This window comes from Hemicordylus capensis, chromosome 1 (assembly GCF_027244095.1).
Source record: "Hemicordylus capensis ecotype Gifberg chromosome 1, rHemCap1.1.pri, whole genome shotgun sequence".
Lineage (NCBI taxonomy): Eukaryota > Metazoa > Chordata > Lepidosauria > Squamata > Cordylidae > Hemicordylus > Hemicordylus capensis.
The window spans coordinates 27395147-27413992 of record NC_069657.1 but is presented as its reverse complement, the minus strand read 5'-3'; the positions used below and the strand labels follow the sequence as shown (position 1 = coordinate 27413992).

General features: G+C 45.9%; 1 long non-coding RNA gene across 1 annotated transcript in view; it reads right to left on the bottom strand.

The window, feature by feature from the left end:
• LOC128340175 (uncharacterized) overlaps positions 1–18846 on the bottom strand; it is a 195743-nt gene that overhangs the window by 38444 nt on the left and 138453 nt on the right. Inside the window, exon 2 of the long non-coding RNA XR_008313504.1 lies at positions 3659–3863. This is a non-coding gene — a long non-coding RNA (uncharacterized LOC128340175). The remainder of the gene's footprint in view (positions 1–3658; positions 3864–18846) is intronic.

Below are 18846 nucleotides of genomic sequence, written 5' to 3'. Positions count from 1 at the left end.
TTTCAAATGATGGATATGGACAGTGCTTTCTTCACAAAGCAGCCTTCAATTATTAGCAGCAGGCCCTGTGCTCAACAGAGAGAGGGGCAGAGAAAGAGTGAAGGCGTCCTTCCTCAGAATCAAGACTGAAGTCTCTTCCAACAGTTAGTGTCAATTCTTTCTCCAGCACAGGGATGTTAATCTTTCCACAGTGCTCAGAGAAATGTTGACAGACAGAGAGTAATATGCAAATATGCAGATCTTTTGAAAAGGCAGGGTTAAAAATGTCAGGCAGATTTTTAGTCAAAGCACCTGCCCCCATCCCTTTATCTCATCCTGCTACAAGGAAGTGAATCATACAGCAGATGAGATTGCTTGAACATGCTACCAAGACTAGGTGCAGTGTCAGACAGACAGCAAAAGTCACCTCCCTGTCTAGTAAAGTCAGGGTGCATACCAGCCCTCCCAGGGAAGTTCTTCAGTGGTGGTCTTGTCCTTGAAACATGGCATTGTTTGGGATTTCAAGATTATAGATACAATATGGGGCTCCTATTTGCTCATTTATTTTATTAAAAGGAGGAGCACTGAAACATTTAATCAGTTAGACCAGGAGTTCCCAACCTCTGGAACCCCGGATGTGGTAGGATGACAACATCTGGAGACCCAAGGTTGAGAACCCCTGATTTGGGTAAATTTGATTAAAAGCTCTTTGATAGTTTAAAAAGATATTTTGATTGATTGGGATTTATATGTGTGTGTATTCTCACAACTAGAAGTGTGCATGAATCATTGTTTGTGATTCGATTTAGCCAGCCACTGCAGGCCGGTTTGACAAATTGATCTGAAGATTCGCCAAAAAAAAATTGTGATTCGGCCATAGGGAACAATGGGGAACTCAAAACACCCCATTGTTCCCCATGGGTAGGGACATGAATGTGGGTTGGGTGCTACCTACCACCAAACCCACAAAAGAAATAGGAAAGCAGCCAATTAAAAACATTAACTTCCCCTAAAACCCCCATATAATCCTATGGGGGTTTAGGTTAAAACCTAACATCTGCCCATGGGGAACATGTTCCCCATGGGCAGATGTTAGGTTTTAACCTAAACAACAGATTCTGTCAAACACACAATCCAAAGAAGGTCAAAAAAGAATCATTCACCCAGAATCCACAGTCAGCCACAGTGCCTGCACTGCAGTAACATCATTGGCACAAGTTGTCCTCTCATACACAATTATAACTTTCCAATGTTGCAACAGCTGCCACAGCAGCTCCCTTAGCAGCCAGCAAACATAGCCATGAGCTCAACTACAGCAATATCTTCAGACACATTTTGACTGATTAAAACTTGCAATGCAGAATGTAGATTGCAGAGCAGATCAGAGCAGTAATCATGACAATATGAGAGGGGGGAGGGGGGAGAGAAGTGCAGAGAGAAGAAAACCACAAAATCAAACCTTCCAAGATTCCTTCCTTCCCCCTCTCCTGATGTATCATCCTCAAAGTCACACTAAGGGCTCTCTCTGCCTACCAGGCCCTTTGAAAACATTTTTTAATCCCCACCTTTTTTGTTTCCCCTCCTTCCTACCTCCCCCGCCCCCAGCCAATGGGGACACAGTTGCCCATACAATTTGAATGACAACAAGCCAACCAAGAAGCAAGGAGATCTCAAGCCAATCAGAAGCCAGTGCCAGAAAACCAATCAACAAGGGGGAATGCCTGCCAATATGACCACTCAAATAATGTGAATCGATTAACATAGAACTGAGGCTAATTCAATTCTAACGTGAATCAGCCCCATTTTTTGAAGGGTGATTTGATTTGCATTAGAATCATGCAAATCACCAATTTTGTGATCGGCAAATTCGGTTCAGTGTAAGTAAGTATAAAATGATGCATATTGGGGCAAAAAAACACAACTTCACATATACACCTATGGGATCTGAGCTGTCAATGACTGACCAAGAGAGAGATCTTGGGGTCGTGGTGGACAGCTTGTTGAAAGTGTTGACTCAGTGCACAGCAGCTGTGAAAAAGGCCAATTCCATGCTAGGGATCATTAAGAAGGAGAATCAAAATAAAAATGCTAGTATTATAATGCCCTTATACAAAACTCTGGTGCGGCCACATCTGGAGTACTGTGTACAATTCTGGTCACCACATCTAAAAAAGGACATTGTAGAACTGGAAAAAAGTGCAGAAGAGGGCAACCAAGGTGATCAGGTGATCAGGCTGGAGCACCTTCCTTATGAGGCAAGGCTACAGCATCTGGGGCTCTTTAGTGTGTAAAAGAGGCGACTATGGGGAGATGTGATAGAGCTGTATAAAATTATGCATGGAGTAGAAAGAGTGGACAGAGATATAAATTTTTCACCCTTTCCCACAAATCTAGAACCAGGGGTCATTCCATGAAACTGAAGGTTGGGAAATTCAGGAGCAAATGAAAGGAAGTACTTTTTCACACAGCTATGGAATTAAGCTATGGAATTCTCTGCCACAGGATTTGGGTGATGGCCACTAGCTTGGATGGCTTTAAAGGGGGCTTAGACAACATCATGGAGGACAGGTTATCAATGGTTACTAGTCTGGTGGCTATAGGCCACCTCCAGCCTCCACCTTAGAGGCAAGATGCTTCTAAATACTAGTTTCAGGGGAGCAACAGCAGGAGAGCAGGCATGTCCTCACCCCCTGCCTGTGGGCTTTTCGGAGGCATCTGGTGAGCCACTGTGTGAAACAGGATGCTGGACTAGGGCCTCAGCCAGCAGGGATGTTCTTATGTCACCTTACATGGGAGCGTGCCCAGCTCACCAACTGTAGCTAACCCTTTAACAAATATTGTACAGGGCATGAGAACATGGTGTGTGTGTGTGTGTGTGTGTGTGTGTCTCCTTGGGTCTCACTCACTTGGCTGACTCACTGACTGACATTAAATTCCCAGACCAAACCACAAAAGATAGAAAGATTTTTTTTTTTTCCAGGTAGGTTCCAGAACTCTCCTTTGGCAAGCATGGGGAATCATACCTTGTAGAGCCACACAACAACTAGAGTCACAGAGATCTAAGGAATGCTTGCAAACTGCAAGCCCATTTCACTAGTCTGTGTGTTATGCATGCGTACACACACACACACACACACACACACACACACTTTTAATACAAATACTTGCAAAACCACAGGGGTTAGGCAGGCACCATCCAAGTAGAGGCATTCCCCCAGCTAATACAACAAGGACAGGATAGCTCTTCTAAGATTATATCTGCTGCAACATGCACTGCCATCACTTTTTTAAAAATCCTCTCCCCCCACCCCTAACAATTATTCTTTTACTGCTATATACATTTTATAGATTCTTTATTCATGGTTAAAACTCATTTGATCAGAAGGCAAGAGATGAAAATAAGACTGCTGGGTTCCGTTTTAATATTTTTATCCCATCTTTCCTCCACAAAGCTCTGGAGTCTCCACCTGCACCCCTGCACAATAGGTTAGTCTGAAAGTGAACACTTGGCCCTAGCCTACCTAGTGAGCTTCAGAGCTATGTGGAGATTTGAACCAGATCTCCCCAGTCTTCATCTGGCATTCTAACCACTGCACCACAGGGGCCCTCTTATACTGAATGTTTCAATTGAACAGTCTCATGGGCTGGTGTATCAGCCACTCCATTTTGATCCACTTACCATATTCTCTTTCAGAAACGATGGATCCATGGAGGCTCCTCTGCACTGAAAACCTTTGATGCAACAGGCCACTGTAGGTCCTTTGGAGTCATTATGTTTTTATGTGGCAAGGTCTAGTTGAGGGTTATTTAATCTGAAAATTCTTGAGGCGATAAAACACGATAGCCCCTTTGGAGCAGTAGATCAGTTGTTTATTGTGGGCTACCTGAACAAACATTAACACAGAACAAGGATTATTAACAGAAAGGTAATGACTTTTGTAGCCCTTACGAGACTCACTTAGTGCCCTATTGTGTCTATTATGGTTTATTTAAGCTTTTCCGTCACTAAGGTGTCTAGTGCTACCCAGATGTTGTCAATATTAAGAAGTTAAACAGGAAAGAGTTGCAGGCAGTTTCATTTATCCAAAACACCAATGTCTTTGCTGCGTTAGTGTTGCATTTTTATTTTACTTTTTTGGCCTGGTTGAGATATGATATTCCAGAAGACACTTCATTTGGAATGTTTACCCATTTTTCCAAAAATTTGAGAGAGTCAGCTAATTCAACACCATTTTCCTCATCTGCTCACTTTCTGTAACAAACTCCTCCCCGGCACTGCAAATCTGTAAAATGGTGCCAGATGAGGACAGAATTCATAATGGTTACATAACTTTTGTCACATGAGGGTTAGATGGCCAAGAATTAGAAGCTCTCCTCTACCCTGAACAAGCTGCCCTACTCTGCCTTGTGCTCATTTTACATTTCATGTGTGGAGTCAGAAGATATGTAAAATCTCCAACTATAACATGTAAAGATTGCATTGCTTTACAAAGCTCCCCATACAAAAAAGATAGTTCCACAAAAACCTGTATATAAGAATTAAAAATGAGCCAATGGGGGCCCAGTTTTCATGAATTCTTTTGTCAAAACCAACATGGGCCACTCTTTCACAGATCTTTCAGGAACCTCTGCAAAAAGATGGCAAAAGTGTTCCTGTGTTCTAAAGGTCCTAAATGACCTTACTTTGCTACCATTTTCTGGATTGGCTAGGATCACCCATTTGATCATGTCAGGAAACTTGCCCTCTCTCTTCATTAGCTTTGTATGCCCTCAGTGGCACCAGCACATAGTGAAATTGGATTGTCTGTGTAGCATAATGATATAGTGTACTGTATTTCTGCCTTGTAGGATAGACCATCCACAGTAAAGGATCCAGCAGTCAAGAAATATGCCACAGACTAGCACTTGGTAGGGTTGTAATGAAGGCCTTGGAAAGGATATTTAGATAGCGTGACATGTCTATACCTACAAAGATTAGAATCGTTCGGACAATGGTTTTCCCCATGACACTCTATGGATGCAAAAGCTGGACTCTGAAGACGTAAGATCAAAAAGGTATTGGCACTTTTGAACTTTGGGGCTGGAGAAAAACTTTGAGGAAACCATGGACAGCCCCGGAACACAACAAATGGACCCTAGAACAAATCAATCCAGAATTTTCACTCGAGGCACAAATGACCAGGCTCAAACTAACATACTTTGTATACATTATGCGAAGACCCAGCTCCCTTGAGAAGTCTTTAATGCTGGGAAAAGTTGAAAGAAAGAGAAGAAGAGGACGACCAGCAGCAAGGTGGATGGATTTGATTACAACAGCAATGATTGCACCACTGAGAGACCTTAAAGGTCAAGTTGAAGACAGATCATCCTGGAGAGAATCTATCTATGTGGTCTTTAAGAGTCGACACCGACTTGACGGCACTTAATCAATCAAGCAATTCTGAAAATACCAAAATGTGTCAGATAAATATCCATCAGTGAATAACTCAGATAACTTCATGCTTCCAGATGCTAGAAAGTTGCTGTAAAAAGCAGTACCCCTGTGGAAAAACAATGTACACTTCAGCAAGAAAAGCAATTTAAAATCAAATAAAATGGGGGGTGGGCGGGGGTGGACAGCCAAGAAACAAACAGATCTGTAAAAGCAGCAGTCATCCATTTAGCCATTACAAATCTGAGAAAACAGAAAGGTCTTGCTGATCAAAAACATTGTTGGTTGTTGAACCTGCTTTGGGAGGTGTTCCATAAACTAGGCATCACCACTGAAAAGGCCATCTCCCTGGTCAAGTCCCACCTAATCTCTGGACTCAGGGCCCCTCTCTCTGTCAGCTGCCACCACAGAGTGACCAGGGAACACCTTGCTCTGAGCGGAGGACAGAAGAAGTGAGCTTAAAGAGCTCAGTATGTAAAGATCAAACAGTTGCTTGATGTATGGTTCTTTAATGAAGCTTTTATGTAAACCGCTTTGGGAGTCTTGCCTGAAAAATGGTATATAAATGCCAAAAATGCATGCATACATACAGTACATACATTCAGAGGTGGACCTCCAAGGCAGACTTTCATTTATGAGAGAATCATATGGGAGAATGCAGTCTTTCAGGTACCCAGATCCCAAAACATGTAGGGCTTTAAAGGTCAAAAACAGCTCCTTGAATGGTGTCCAAGTTAGGCCATGAGCTAATTATGCACTTTTAATACATGTGAAATGAGATCAAAATGATGTATCTCTGTTAACAACCAGGCGGCTATCTTCTGAATCTGGCCTAGCAGGGGCAGAGGGGGCCAGTGTTCATAACGCCCTCCGGCAGAGGTGGTGCAGAGGCTCCCTGCTCACCATCGGCAGCACCTTGCCACCACTACTGCTCCTGCCAGCCGCTGCTGCTTACCAGTCAGCTCACAGGCCAGTGAGAAGCTGGAAGGCTCTGTACTTCTCTGCAGAGAGGAACGAGGCCTTCCAGCTTCCTACTGGTTTGCAAGCCGGCTGGCAAGCAGCAAACAGTGGCAGGAGTGGCAAGTGGCAGGCATGGCAGTGGCAGTGGGGGGGAGGGGAGGGGCTGGCTAGTGAGTTGCCCCCTCCCCCAGTTCTCAGGGGCTTGTGTTCTTGAAACACATCCAAACACTTATAACTCTGCCTCTGGAACCAACTAAACTCCTGGCAACAATCAAGCCTGAAGGCTTTAGAAAGCACATGTAAAATAAGACCACATTAGAAAACACTAAACAAAGCTCATGGAAAGACTGCACATAGGTCTGTGTGTTTTGCCTGCTGTTCATACATGCTGCCTGACCTCTTTGTTCTGGAATGTAGCAAAATGGATGAGTCATAGTTTGCTTTTCTTTCAAAATCAATGAAGTCCCATAATCCATCGTCCTGTTTCATATGGGAAAGAGCGCCACATTTATCCTGATCACTCTGGATCTACAAGCTGCTTAAGTTACACAAAAACATTTGGTCTTAAATTCAGAACTTCTCACCACACACACCACACACCACCTAAGTTTCTAGATTTAAGCTGGTAGGACATTTTTCATCATAGCTTATTCATGGAAAACAGGGAAAAAATCCAACTCTAGTTAAATCATTACTTTTGGAAAGGACAATATAAAATATTTGGTGGAGGAGGATCATGGGTCCAAGTTGATCTTTTTTTACCCATATAAAAACATGCAAGTGTTCCTAGAGCTAATTTTCAAAGGGAGGCCCTTAATATGATTGGTGTGAAAAAGGTTGTAAAAGTCATATATCTTCCCCTAAAAACACACACAGAGAGAGATGACTGGGAGATATGTCAGGATGCAGCTGGACTCAGACCAGATAAGGTCTCTCCTGGGAAGGAGGAGGAAGAGCAGACCTCGGGTAGGCCTCCCAGCACTGAAGGAGGTGTGATGGGAACACCTCAGCCCCTGAGCAGCCAGAGGTGCCTGGGAACCCAGGGGATCTAGTGCTCCCATCTGGACCCTTGTTCCATCCCCTTTTCCCTTGCCCCTGGGACCCCGGGAGCAGTCCAAGCTTCAGCACTGCCTGGCCATCTGGGGCTTCCCTCCCAGTGGGCTTGCTCATAAAGAGGGGGAAGCAAGCTCACATGTTTGCCCTGGATCAGGGCCTGCACAGCTCCAGGAAAGAGAGGAGCTTTACTAGTGAGATTTAAAAACTCTGTCATTGCAGCCAGACCTTTGCTGCTGCAGCAGATCCATATTGGGAGCTTCTTCTAGAGCCTGCTTCTGATGTATGCCACCTTTTGAGGATGGGGTTGTAGCTCAGTTCCCGAGCATCAGCTCTTCATGCAGAAGGTTCCCGCTTCAATCTCTGGCATCTCTAGGAAGGGCTGGGATAGACCCCTGCCTGAAACCAGGGGCACAGCTGTAATTGTGCGGGTAGGTTCCAAGAACTCATGCGCAGCTGCGGATAGGGCCGTCACACTCGCCGTGATGGGTACCTGGTGGTGGCGCCCCCTCATGCTTCTTCTCTCCTTGCTGGGCGCGTGGCAGCAGCCACAGTGGCCCTGACAGAGAAGTCTGAGGTAGTAGGCTGCCCTGCCCTTGCTATGTAGGTGCCCCTACGATGTGGGGCACCCCTTTACTCCACACTGCGTGCATGTGGTGGCCAGATGAGAGGGGAGGCAAAGCAGCCTACTACCCCAGGCTGCTCCATCAGGGCCAACTCTGTGCACTGGGAGGGGAGAGAAGGAAAGCCCTACAGGGAAAGAAGGGGTGTGCTGGGGGGCCACCGCCAGGTGAGGAGGGGGCAGGCGGCCCAAACACAGGCCGCCTATGCTCTCCTTATGCTACTGCCTGAAACCTTGGAGGAGCCACTGCCAGTCAGTAGACCAGAGATGCACAATTTTTGGCCACCCTGCAGATGTTGCACTACAACTCCCACACACCCTGACTATTGGCCACTGTAGCTGGGGATGATGGGAATTGTATTCCAAAAACAGCTGGAGGGCCAACGTTCTGCAGCCTTGGAGTAAACAATACTGAGCTGGATGGACCAATGGTGTGACTTGGTATAAGGCAGCTTCTGATGTTCCTACTGCTGCTGCAGACTCTGCTTCAGCCTCGATTCGAGTCTCTTGCCCTCCTCTTCCAGTTCCCAGTCTCTAGCTTGTTCCCAGTCTCTAGCCGTCTTGTGCTCCAGCCCCCTGCACACTGGCCCCAGTTTCTGACCCACTTTCCCAACTTTGCGTGAAACTCCTTGCCCCCAGGGCAGTTGGCAGAGGCAGTCTATCATTCTTCAGTGAGCTTTGTAACAGCTGGATTATCATTTCCTACATCAAAGCCGCTGATGGTGATCTAAAAGCTCTTTTTACCGTTTCTTAAGGGTGAATTGTTGAATTGTTTATACGTTTCACTATACGTTTATAGTGACTGGCGATCTGAAGTTTGCTGCATCATTTCTAAACCTAAGCATACATTGCCAGACTGTTTGTTCTCCATACATTCAGAAAATTGTTTTAAAACACATTATATGGATTTTGTTTGTTTTTAATTATATTAGCAGGTCAGAGCTGTTTGGTTTTAATAAAATTTCATGCATACATATTATATTACTGGACTTGTTATAATTTCCACTCTGAACGTCTTTGACCAAACCTACTGCACAGGACTATTTAATTGTTGATGAATGACTACTCAGCATAGATTTAGTGAAGCCCTATTCAGACATTACATTATATGAGTGTACAGATGTCTCTACACTCAAACATGTGTTTGTGTGAATGACTGCACCTGTGTTCATTTTAAAAGTGACTAGGTATAGGCTCCCTGAAATACAGGATACACTTAGGAAGTTTACAGCTCTACCTGTGTTCAACAAAACATGTAAATAATTGTACCTGTTTACAGATCTGTACTTGTGTATACTGTACACTCATTATACAACTGTAAAACATGTGTATAGATCTTAATATGTCCAGAGATATAGATCAGGGCTGGCCAACCTGAGACTCCCCAGCTGTGTTTGGACTACAGCTCCCATCACCTCCAGCTGCAAATTGCATGGGAGTTGCAGTCTAAGTTTGAGCCTCAGTTTGACCATCCATGATATAGGTGCTCCTCTGGAATATTAGGAACATAAGAAGCTGCTTTAAACCAAGCTGGGCCATTGGTCCATCTAGCTCAGTGTGGTTTACAAAGGCTGGCAGCAGCTTCTCTCACAGCCCTATCTTGGAGATGCCAGGGAGGCAACTCGGAACCTTCTGCATGCAAACATGCAGGTGCTCTTCCCAGAGCAGAAGAGCAACCCAAATCAAATGCTTTCAAATGCAAACCAGGGTGGACCCTGCTTAACAAAGGGGCAATTCATGCTTGCTACCATAAGACCACCACCTTAGGTGGCACAGCAGGGATTGTTTGACTAACAAGCAGAAGGTTGCCGGTTCGGTCCCCTCTGGTACTATATCGGGCAGCAGCAATATAGGAAGATGCTGAAAGTCATAATCTCACACTGTGCGGGAGGAGGCAATGGTAGACCCCTCCTGTATTCTACCAAAAGAAAACCACAGGGCTCTGTGGGCACCAGGAGTCGAAATCGACTTGATGGCACACTTCACTTTAGTTACCATAAGACCAGCTCTCCTTCCTTAGACCAGTTCTCCTTCATAAGAACATAAAAACAGTCCAGCTGGATCAGGCCCAAGGCCCATCTAGTCCAGCAGCCATCCTGTTTCACACAGTGGCCCACCAGATTCCTCTGGAGAGCCCACAGGCAAGAGGTATGTGCATGCCCTCTCTCCTGCTGTTGCTCCCCTGCAACTGGTACTTAGAGGCATCCTGCCTCTGAGGCTGAAGGTGGCCTATAGCCCTCCAACTAGTAGGCATTGATAGACCTCTCCTCCATGAAGTTATCCAAACCCCTCTCAAAGCCATGCAAATGAGTAGCCAACACCACATCTTGTAGCAGAGAATTCCACAAGTTGATTATGTATTGTGTGAAAAAGTAGTTCCGTTAATTGGACCTAAATTTCTTGGCAAGCAATTTATAAGAACTTCCCCCACATGTGCTCCAAAACAAAAAGGTGGAAGCTGAGTTGAAAGCCCCATTATCCTTTTTAAGTGGCTTCCACTGCCAGCATCAGGGATCAGCAATGTTGGGCAACCTCTGAGGACCAAAGACTCTCAGAGGAGCCCATTGCTGAGCCCTGAGAGCACTACTTTACTCATAGCCATTGAGTGGTGGGTGGCAGAGCAACTCTCTTGGGGCCACCCAGGGTGGAGAGGGTCCATGGAGGGCAGTTTCCAAAGGCTCCCCTGGAACCTAGAGCCAGTCGTGAGAGAATTGTGACATCATCATTTTCCAAACAGCAACTAGATAATACATTTCCAACCTGTTTTTCAGAATGTTACTCATAAGAACATAGGCATAGGAAGCTGCCTTATTACCAAGTCAGAACATTGGTCCATCTTACAGTGCTCACATGTAGTCCCCCATCCATATGCCAACCAAGGTGAACTCTGCTTAGCAAAGACGACAAGAGAGCCAGTCTTCCAGTAGTGAGCACGGACTGTCCCATTTGCTAAGCAGGGTTTGCTATGGTTTGCATGTGGATGGGGGACTACATATGACTGTTGTCGGCTGTAAGATATTCCCCTTAGGGGATGGGCCATAACTCAGTGGTAGAACAACTGCGTTGCATGCAGAAGACATCTCCAGGTAGGGCTGACATCCCTGACATCTTCAGGTAGGGCTGGGAAAGATTCCTGCCTGAAACCTAGGACAGCCACTGTCAGTCAGTGCAGACAATACTGACTTAGATGGACCAATGTAGGGGCAGAGCCACCATAGTGTGAACAGGTTCAAAGAACTGTTCGCCTCATGACCCAGCCATGCCCCCTGTGTCTGATGTCAGACGCTGACATCTGACACAGGGTGTGGCTAGGGGGCAGTGGGCTGAACCAGGGTCGCCACTGGTCTCCCTACACTACTGGACCAATGGTCTGACTTGGAATAAGGCAGCTTCCTATGTTCCTATGATAATTCATGCTCATTACCATGAGCTTTCCCAGTTAGGAGGCTTTACCACGGGTTTACTGATTGACTTTACTGTGAGTTCAAAGTTGTCCCCAAAAAACGACACACAAAGTGGATTTGTTTACCCTGGATATAAATTGGGTTACACTTTAACATGCAATAAAACAACAACCCCCGAATTGTCTGTGAAGTGTTCCCTGATAGCTCGCAGGGATTTCAGGGTAAATTTAGCCAATATGTGAATGCACCCCCTCCATTCTGGAGCAGATGTGAACTAAACGTCGGGTGTGAAAAACTTCCCCAAGACCGGCTCTCCACTTCAAAGCCTAATACATTGATTAATCAGGCACATTCATAACCATGTTGAGTTACGTCCTCAGTTGAAAAAAATATAGATTACATCCATCCCATACAATCACAGATTGTCTCTGCATAGCACAATTTTATGGATTTCCAGCCATTAAGATTCCCGGCCTTACAGCCTGCCAGGGAACAACTGCTGATCTCCACACAAAAAAAGAGTCCCGTGTTTGACTACAGTACCAGTAGCAGCCTATTGCTCTTGGCCTTTGGGGGTTTGCTGGTGAATAAAACAAATTGATTCCTAAGGGTTCTCTTTAAGTGTCGCAGCTTCCAATCTAGTTGTTTTGTATAAAACACACACCTGTCTGCTCACAAATGGCTAACAACAATACAAAGCTTGATTAGAAGGTACCATGATAACTTCTCTCTCTCTCTCTCTCTCTCTCTCTCTCTCTCTCTCTCTGCCTTCCTAACATTGTAGCTCTCTAGAATGTGATTCCATCTAATAAGGGAACAAGTATATCATGGGAAATTTGGTTTCTTTCTTTTGTTCTTTTTCATAAAATAATGTGTGACAAGAGGCAATAAAGGATGTCAGATTTTGCAGATTTTCATAGAAATCATTTCCTCAACCTTCCATTCCCCCCACACCCAAGAGTACAATTCTCTCTCTCTTTTTCCCAAGGACTACCCTTACTTTCAAGGCATTCTCCCTGAAACTAACCAGATTCATTATAGACCTTGTTTTAAATGTATCACTGCGATTATCCTGATTATTTAGATTTTCAGCTCAGTGCTCAAGACTTCTGGGTACAGAGACATAATTAACTCACATGGGCAGCTGGATCCTAAGGTGCCATTTTACCTGCAGTGGTATAAATGTAGCTGTTTTTTCCTGTTTGTCACAGAGATGGCCAAACAACACCCGCTTCCAACAGGAAAAAATGCAGCTATCTAGCTTAGTGGCGGCAGCTACCATCTGGGACTGGGGGGCAAGGATGCTAGTTGCAAAAACCACACAGTGAATGTTACACATGGGTAAGCCCATTATTCCCAATGGGCCTACTCACATGTAACAGACACTGTGGTTTGAACCACTCAGATCTAGCAGCAGCCAGCACCCCTCTCTCACACACCCCAAAGAAAAGAAAACAGCCCATGGCTGGTAAAAGATAACTTACAGAAGCTCTTCTCACGATTGGTGAGAAGAACTTGTTCTGGGTCTGCAGGGAAACCAGGCTTCACCTACTCTCCCTGCAGACGATCAAAAGGCAGACCTGGGCAGCCGGATCAGCTGCCTGCACGACTGCTGGCTCTCAGAACCGGTGGGGGCTGTGGGGATAGGGGGCCGTGTCCCCCCCGGAAGTTCCAGGATGCCCTGAGCGAACGTGTGGGGGCATCCTGGAAAGAACCCCAAGCCCAGGAGGCTGCTTGCAGCCTCCCAGCTGGGGGTCTCCTCATGTGTCACTGCGCGCCAGGGTGACACACGATCAAAAAAACAAGGTTAAGGGTTGGGGGGTTTAACTAGGTTAGCTGCTGGGAGCCACATGGCTCCCATTGCAGCACACAACTGCCCAAAAGCGGGCTGGGCTCCCTTAGCATGCTTTTGGGTGATCGTGGGAATAGCCTCACAGTGTCCAGCCAGCCAAAGGAGAAAAGAGGCAGCCAATCTTCCTTCCCCACGTATCCGGAGAGGTGGTGATGCAAGACGCTCAAAGCAGTAGATCGGCTACCTTTTTTCTCCCCATGCTGGTCGAACACAGTATTTGTTTGTTTTTAAACTACCCACAGTGTTTTCTCTTTCTTTTCTGTCCTTTTTTTGTAGGGGGAGGGTGGGCACAGCACACCCTGCCCTTACTGACTGGCTGCCACTGACCTAGCTGTAAACTGATTGGGAAAAAGAAGACCCCTGGTTTAGGCCTGAAACAGACTCACAGCAAAATGAGGCCCACATGAGATGGTAGTTTGTACTGTGACTGAACAAATGGACAGAACTACTTCAGATGTATCACATTTACAAATGCTGCATACCTAAACAAACCCCCTCCAAGCAGAAAACCAGCACGATGGACCACAACCGTTCTCCCTTGTGTTCTAAGTCTGTGGGGGTGGGTATTTCTAGAGAAGTTTTATATGGTGGAGAATGCATAAATGTTCTCCCTCACCTCCAGCCCAGAGTGAGCTGATTGGGAAGAGAAAGAAAAGGAGCCAGATGGCCATTTAACCCTCTGTCAAGAATAGCTCTTCAACCCCACCTTGCCTGGGAATGTCAGTACACCTGAAGCAGCATGATTTTAACTGCTTTCTTTCACTCAGACCTCCAAGCAGGCTCTACAAAAAGAAGCAGGAAGATGCTACTCACAGTCTGCTCAAGAGTTCCTATGTAAACCTTCTTGGCTGTGCTCAAACCTGCATGCTGAGTATGTTATTTTCCTTTGCTTTGCCCTGCATTACTTCTCCCGGAATTCTGAGCCCCCTCCACACATGATGCTGAACATTTATAGAACAAATGTACAGTGTACACAGGCACAGATGCATACACAGGTATAGTTATTTGCATGTTATGCTGAACACAGGTAGAGCTGTACACTTCCTAACTGTATCCTGTATTTGAGGGGGCCTGTACCCAGGTTTACTTTTAAAATGCATACAAGTACAGTCATTCACACAAATGCATGCACGAGTTTACAGTTGGGATATGCAAACAAGTTTGATGTCGAACAGGGTTCGGTTCAAGAGTTCATTTTCAAGCCGACCCCACCCTCAGCCATTCATGGCCCAGGTCACACAGAGGCCCTTTGGGTATGTACGATGGCCTCCAAAATGGCCACCACGATGGGGTGAGGCTTGGAATGGGCCAAAGACCTCCCGAACAGGGTGATTTGAGCCATAATGGAGGCCTGTGGGGGGAAAGGGAACCTCCAGAGACACCCCCCCCATGGCCTTGGAAAAGCCTGCCTGGATGGGGTAAGTACAAAAAAAATAATAAAATAGCAAAAAAAAAAGCTCACCCCCCCTGAACTCAACCAAACCCCAGGGGGGTTCAAGGGGGTGCTGGTCTGAAATAGCCTGGTCCAGTTTGGGTCCAGTTCAGACTTGAACCGAACCAGGCCAGCTGGTTTTATGCACATCCCTAGTGTACAGACATCTGTACACTTGTACAGCATAATGTCTGAATCGGGCTTGAGTGTGAGTGTGTGTTCCCTGTCACACAGCTATATCAAAGCTCTATTCCAGCAGGGCTGTACTTAGGGCAGGGCAATCGGGGTGACCTCCTGGGCCCCACTCTTGTTGCTGCCATCCAAAGTAGCTGGAAGGGGCCAGCTACTGGTTGATTTGCTCCAGGCCCTGCCCCCTGCCAGTGTTCTCTAAGGACACCTCTGCATTCCAGCTTTCTTCATTGTACCACCCAGGGGGCAGTGGTGGCCCCCATCAACCCTAAGTGCACCATCCCTCAACTAGTTGTTTTTTGGACCTTTGTGAAGCTTCAGCTGAAAACTCTGCACAGTCCATCTGCCACCATGTGGAGGGGAGGCTATTATTCCCACCATGTAGTCCTATGCTTTGCCCAGTGCTGGTGGGGTTCCTTTAAGGGAAATGCAGCCCTCTTGAGCCTCTGCACCTTCTTGGAAGCCATGCACAGAGCTCTGGGAAGTGTAGTCCTCCCCAGCGCTTCCCCACACAGCTCTTAAGATAGAGCTTTGTCTCTTAAAGGGACCTTCCAGGACTGAAAAAACTGCAGTTCTGTGTGGAGGTCAGTACAGTGGGAAATGGCTCTCACACTGAAGGGTTGTTGTTGTTGTTGTTTTGCCAAAGCTGCCACCACTTGAAAAATAGTGACGAGCATTTCCCAGTTCAGTTGTTCTATTATGCAGACATATATGGGGGTGGGGTGGCATTGCAACTTCAGATTCCACAGCATATCCCCCCACCCACAAAAACATAAAATAAAATGAGCCTACGCACATATCTTGGTAATGGGGATGCATAGATCATGGATCTGCATAGCCTGCTGCTGCAATGCATCTGCCCTGGTTGGAGCGACAGCAGGTGACTCAGATCTTGAAAATCATATCTGATGAGTGAGCAAGTCTTTCCAACTAAGCTAAAAGACAAAACGATATTCCCTGAAGAAGAGCATTTCTGGTCTGAAACCGGTCAGAATAAATGGCTGCTGATATCATATATATTGCATTAAAGACTCACATTCTGTGGTTCACCACATTTGTTTGTTAATGAACTGGTGTAGCCCCCTTGTGAGACTCTCTGGCTGTAAACTCTTCCACACACCTTCACCAAGTCTACATCCGGGCCTACAATCCACAGATTAATCTAGAGCTGGTTCTACCAAACTCTGGACTGGAGGAGAATTTCAGCGGCTGAGGTTTCCCCCCGCTCCCCTCCTCCAAGCAATGCCCTTGTATGCATTCTTTTCCACCAGACAAAACATTCAACCCTGACCTGCAGCCATTTACCCTTTCACACAATCAATTATCTTCCAGCATATGCCCTAACATGAAGTCTGGCTCTACCACAACCTACCATCCCTGTGGGAACCAGTCCAAATTAATAACAGTCTTTCTTCCAGGGTACCTGAGGTGCCCTCACTGGAAAAGGTGAAACAAGATCCTTTTTATTTTTGTACGAGAGACAGAGGTCTCGTTTTTTGGTTTTTGTGCACCCTTCTGCATGCCTCCTGCTGACAATAACTGCTGTCAACATCTATCTGACTCTACAACAGGCAAGGCACTGCCACCGTTACGGTTTCAGTTGGAACCAGGTTTTCACATTCTCTTACTATCAGAATGAAACTCGTCTCGAGTGGCCTTTTCTCAGCACACCTTGGCCTTATTCGTTTTCACTTTCAGCCAGAGATTTCTCACAGTTCAAGTGGTATCTTAAAGACAGATTTTTCTCACCCTTTCCTCAGCATTAAACTTAAAGCCTTTAAAGTAATTGTGCTACTTTTTGTTTTAAGTGACTGATTGCAACCCTGTATGTGAACTGCAAAGGGCAAGTCTCCTAAAGCCAGCCAGCAACATGGCTGACCTACCAAACAGAATGAAACATACCAGCCACAGGGGTGTACCAAGGATGGAGTGGACCCTGGGACAACAAATGAAGATGGGACCCTGAGGCCCCCTCTCTTCTTATTTCTCCCCTTCCCCAGCCATGTCTTTGGGGCAGTAAAACTGGTTTTCACATGGTGAAAAACAAAACATTGTTGGCATGGCCTTTCTCCAGCTCCTGTGCAAGTAACATCACACACTCCTCCACACGCAGACATATTCTCACACACACAGAGAGAGACACACACAGACACACACACATGCATTCCCTTGGCTTAGAATCTTTTTATATAACATCTATACTTATAATCACCCCATATATTAATACAACATTATCAGTGAGGAGCAAAGACTAAGCTGTCACCCTGCCAGTGGGCCCCCTTCCTCAGGAGCTAAGGAACATTTGTTAGGGACCCTAACCCTAACCCCTCCCCCTTGTTCAACTGTAGCAACGCTTCTGACCAGGCACATATGACAGTCCTGCAAGGGCTCAATAAACTTCCTATATTAATATCTACTAGGAATAGGAGTGGTGCCCCCCTTTCCAGTGGTGCCCCCTTTGTGGTGTTTTCTTTCAAGGGTGACCATCCAGATCCTTTCCATACACCCTTTTGGGCCAACTGTTAGTCCCAAGTCATACGTTTGAGTCATAAGCAGCTGGGATAAGAGTGGGGCCAATGGCATCTCCTGTTTTAAAGCTGTTTGGGCAGCATCCACACCATAAGCAAAGTGGTGATCCATGGGCAGAAATTCCTTCTGTTCACAGAAGAGTGTTGCACTATTGCAAAGTTTCCTTGCATGATTGGAAGGGGTCCTTGCGTGAGCATGATGCTCTTCTTCAGGGAATATCATTTTGAATTTTCACTTACTAAATTACAGGTGGAAATAAGACTTCCACTATGAAGAATATCTAAAAGTTGTTCACACAACCAGCCCCACGGAGGTAGAACAGGGCTATTCCAGGTAGGGCCAGTCATGTGAAGCTCTAGGATTGCTCCCCATCCCACCACTCCTCCTCTGGGTAGCCCTGCTTTTCAACCCGGGCTTAAAGTGAGGTAGGAGGACAAGTGTGTGCCTCATATCTCAACAACAACAACAACAACTATTTTTTTCCCAATAAGAGTTTCAAAGCGGTTTGTATAAATAAATAAATAAATAAATAAATAAATAAATAAATAAATAAATAAGATGTATCTCTGTCCCCAAAGGGCTCACAATCTAAAAAGAAACATAAGATAGACACCAGCAACAGTCACTGGAGGTACTGTGCTGGGCGTGGATAGGGCCAGTCACTCTCCTCCTGCTAAATAAAGAGAATCAACCAGTTAGCGGGGGCGACCTCACTCCCCAGTCATGTGGGTACTCGTGCTGCTGGCAGCTGCTCCTGGTCTGCCAGCACCAGTCCTTTTGATCACAGAGGCAGAAGGAAGGAGTGGCCAGGCAGCATGTAGTCTTCCCAATGTACCGTGCTCCTTGTATGGTGCGTTGGGGATATCTGGAAGACTGGCTTCTCCCCAATTTTTGATTGCCTTGCTACCATGCCACCTGGGTGGGCACACAGGCGGTGCAGCCCTGGTCAAGCTCCGGTCATCTGGGGGAAGGCAGGTAGGCTCCTGCCTTCTCCCCAGCCCACCGCCTTGTGGTCATGTGAACGACCTTATAGTGTAGGTCAGAAGCAACTATATAGTCACCAAAAATATAAAATCACCATCAAAATCACACAAAAAATTCTTAACATCTTATAATATTTAAATTTTACATAAACAGATTATGGGCAGTGTAACAGCAAAACATTATGCCTATCTTACAATCTACAACAGTTTCCTCCAGTACTATGTAGCATTACCCGTTCCCAGAAATCAATGAGAAAAGCCAAGAAAGGCATACAACATGTCCTCTACCAAAAGGACATTCCACAAAGTATGTGCCTCACATTAGATCATACAAGCTGCTGCACTGGATGAAGCTCTAAATCCTGGCTTACAGCATTAAGAGTCACAGCACCAACATTATGGGAAATCTCTT